The sequence below is a fragment of the Lissotriton vulgaris genome, chromosome 1_1 (assembly GCF_964263255.1).
Source record: "Lissotriton vulgaris chromosome 1_1, aLisVul1.2, whole genome shotgun sequence".
In the NCBI taxonomy this organism is placed as follows: Eukaryota; Metazoa; Chordata; class Amphibia; order Caudata; family Salamandridae; genus Lissotriton; species Lissotriton vulgaris.
Window position 1 is genome coordinate 67,540,249 of NC_141685.1, and position 3,903 is coordinate 67,544,151.

Sequence of the window (3,903 nt, forward strand, 5' to 3'; positions counted from 1 at the left end):
GCGAGGAGCGCTTTTCGTGCAGCCTTTCAGCCTTGTATCCTGATTTCACCGAGGTCGCGCTGCTGGTGGGAGCTTCTCCGTGCTCGACGGAGTGCCTGTCAGCTCCCAGCAAGCGCTTGACCCCTTCACCATTGGCTGCCTGCACCGGGGGACTGCGAGGCCCAGAAGCCTTTGCTTCTTGCACCTGGTGCCTCTTCCCCCGGCGGTAACGCCCCCGTGCATAAACCTCCCTTTAAATTGAACCGCATTACACGCAACGCGGGACGCGCGCGAGGAGAAGCGCGAGGCGAAGCCCGGGCCAAGGGCGGGCCCGTTTTAGCCCGTTCTAGACCGGGTAAGACTGGACTGGGCCACCCCACTAACATTTTTCCATATCTGTTACTGTATACCCAGGACTTTTGATTCTCACTTTATTGTTTCTGGTTGTGCATCTGTTTTTACTGTATTGTTTAAGCATGTCTCCCAGAATCACCCGAAACAGTAAAGCTTCGCACGCTGCCCAGATCATAGGTCCCATAGATCAATTCATTGCAAAAGCTCATGACGCTATTAACCAAGGTGTGCTATTATTAGAGAGAACGGTATCACAAGATCTCGCTTTGGCCAGGCGCTCTTCATTGGGCTTACTGGCCTCAGCCATAACACCACAACGTCCCTTGGTGCCTGACTCTCAACACGAAACTCCGTCAGTACCAGGGACGGTGGATCTATCAGTATCTATTGACCTTTCTGTAACACAAACATCCCAGCCTTCTGCTCCCCACCCCTCAAGATCACTTGAGAGAACTCCTATTCTTTTTTCCAACTTGGAGGTGAATCCTCTATCCCCGAACACCAGGGGTCAACGGGAAGGTGCAATCCCGAAAAACAGAAAGAAAAAAAAAGATAACCACCCAACCCCGAACCCCACTGATTCGCAACAGGTTCTCCAGCCCCAATTTAATGTTGATCCACATTTATCAACTCACTCCTTACCACTAACGGAAACTTCAAATCAGCTTAACATCTTAACACTGCCAGAAACTATTGATCTTTCACCTGACAATTGTAGTATCGTTCCGGAAGGTATTACAGGCAAAGGGCGAACCTCTCTGCCGCAAGATATGCCTATTTTAGCCTCCATAGAGGCTCTAATTAAATTACATCTTAATCCCATTAAATTGGTTCTATCCACGATCGAGAAATCATTAGCCACACTGACAACTGAATTAAAAACTAACGCTACGACCACCAAGCCTGCAGCCCCAGTGACTCGGCAACCTAACTCAAAACCCATTCCAAAACCGGTAAAATCAGGGGCCACTGTCCCCAAACAAACTTTACAACTTCCTAAAGTGGTGACCACCACAGCGGTGGTCCACCAAAAATCTGCCCCCATAACCAGCCTCAATCCTCAGCAAACCTCATCAAATTCAGCCACAAAACAACCTGTTATTCCTTCTGTGCCCGACCCTCCTGTACAAAAGGCCACCTCTTCCGGTCCACCACCTGCACGCCCCGCAGCTACAACATCAGTCAATAAAAATGCGGCCTATAATGCAAGGCGCAATGTCCCTCGCTCAGCTCATCTCCCTCCAGAAGCTACCCCGTATGTAGCTATCATGACCGGGGTTCCAGCGTTGCATGTCAACTCTGAAGAACCCGGTTGGTCATTAAAAAATAAGGTTCTCCATTGGTTGTCATTGAATCGACCACTTCCCCCATTTGTTAACAATGGCATTGTCTCAGTCCGTAGAGTTCCCTGGGTAGGGAACGAGAAAAAAACCATCCCAGGTGATTGCGTCATAATAACTTTTGAAGACCCCCAAATCATAGAATACATCTGCCCATGGAGTGCTCAAACCTCCTCGGAAGGAATTGGCACGAAAAGGTTAGCTTTCTTCTACCCAACTAATCTCCTTCCACCGGCTCCCGAGTGGAACTGGACTCAGGTAGGGAACCGACATAGAAACATGGATTGGATAAACTGGCAGGGACAAGGAGGCAGAAACACCATGCCTTGTTTGGATTGGAGAGGAGTCCCCACGTCTAACAGGTTTGACTGTTTGGAGATGGTGGACTGACCACCAACACCCAATGTCCTGGCCGTTGGCAACCCCTCCACTTTAGAGCCCCTATTCTTGATGCCAGTAATTTCCCCTGTCATTCAAAAACCGTCGCCCATACCTACGTCCCCATCATCACCAGCCAAGCTAACCTCCCAACATGTTGGTTCTCAGCCTTACCTTCATTCCAACAACCTGTGTGTTAACCTCCATGAAAGTCTGCCCCGATCTCCCAGCACCGAGACGACCTCAACACAAGGCAAACAACTCCATAACGGACTGGTAGCAACTGCAAACGGACCACCAGCGGCCATCTCATTGCCGATATTATTCTGGAACGTAGCTGGTCTGCGACCCAGGATGCTATCGGCACCATGGTTGGCTTTTGCTACCTCTCACACGATAATGTGCTTTCAAGAGACATGGATAACTGATCCATTGCACATTCAAGGTTACGTAACATTCCACTCTCCCGCTAGCCCCTCAACACACGGCAGATCAAAGGGGGGTCTTGCAGTATATGTATCCAATAAGCTTGAAGTCAAGAAAATTTCCCTGCAGTGTACTTCTTTGTATTACCAGATTCTTCTGATTACTTTTAAAAATGGTATTTCATATTGTTTTATTAATTTCTATAATAACCTTTTACCTATAGAATGTGTTAAAATTGTTTCCGAAATTTCACTTTATGTAGGCGATCTACGTGCAAGGTTTGCGTCAACTACATGTAATGTAATCTGGGGAGGGGATTTCAACGCCCAATTGTGTTCCCACTATATGAATTCTGAATGTGGCCTCCTAGACGAAAACGACTGCCCTATGACACATTTTACTCACTCCCCTCTAGGAGAATCTTTTAATGGTAGTCTAATGTCATTGGAATTGACATTTGCTAATGAACTTACTGACCCCCCCGTGGAATTTAATCCCACCTTTCACGGAAGGGGTTGCTTTAGCACCATTGATTTTATATTATGTTCTTATTCATTAAAGGGTATTGTTTCACAGTTTAGTACAGGATCCGAACTTTCAGGAGACCACTTCCCCAACACAATAGTACTATCTCTAATTTTGAGTGCGCCTCAACCTTTTAAGAAAAGCCTTCTGGCCCAAGAAACATTGTCCATGGCCAAAAATAATGGGTACTGTGTGAAATGGTCAAGAATCGAACCAGTTGAAACATCTACCACTGTGATCTCAAACGCACTCCCTTGGATTAATACATGCTTAAACGAGACATCCTCCCCAGCGCAAATTATCACCAGTTTTGGGGAAATTCTGAAAGTAATCCAGAAGGCCCTCTTTCGAACTCGCAAGCAGGACCGCTGCAAGGAGCCAGGCTGGTTCAATACGGCTTGCAGGAAAGCTCTAAACGCCTTAAAAAAAGAGCTACATAATCCAATTAGGGACCGAGTAAAAATAGCTAAACTAAGACAAGAATATAAGCAGGCCCAGCATAACTGTAGGAGAGACCATAAGAACGACTTATGGGCCCAATTACACGAGAGTTGTAATAGAAAAGACAGCATTCTATTCTGGCAAACGGTAAAATCTCCCTTCCTGAGCGAGGGTAGCTCTCATCAATATTTGGATGTAGCTGTGTCTGCGGACGAGTGGGTGTCCCACTTTTCAAAAATCTTTAGTGACCCCATCGCAGAAAGTGTCGCTCAACCAAATTTTGTACCCGAGCCCATTGAGAAAGGGGAATATCCTATTGACCTTAACTTCTCTCTTGATGAAGTTATAAGCGCACTATCTTTTTCAAAAGCCGGAAAAGCCCCCGGCCCCGATGGTGCACCACTAGATATATTTCTTTTTAACATCGAGTTGTGGTCGCCTATAATCACCCAGCTAATCG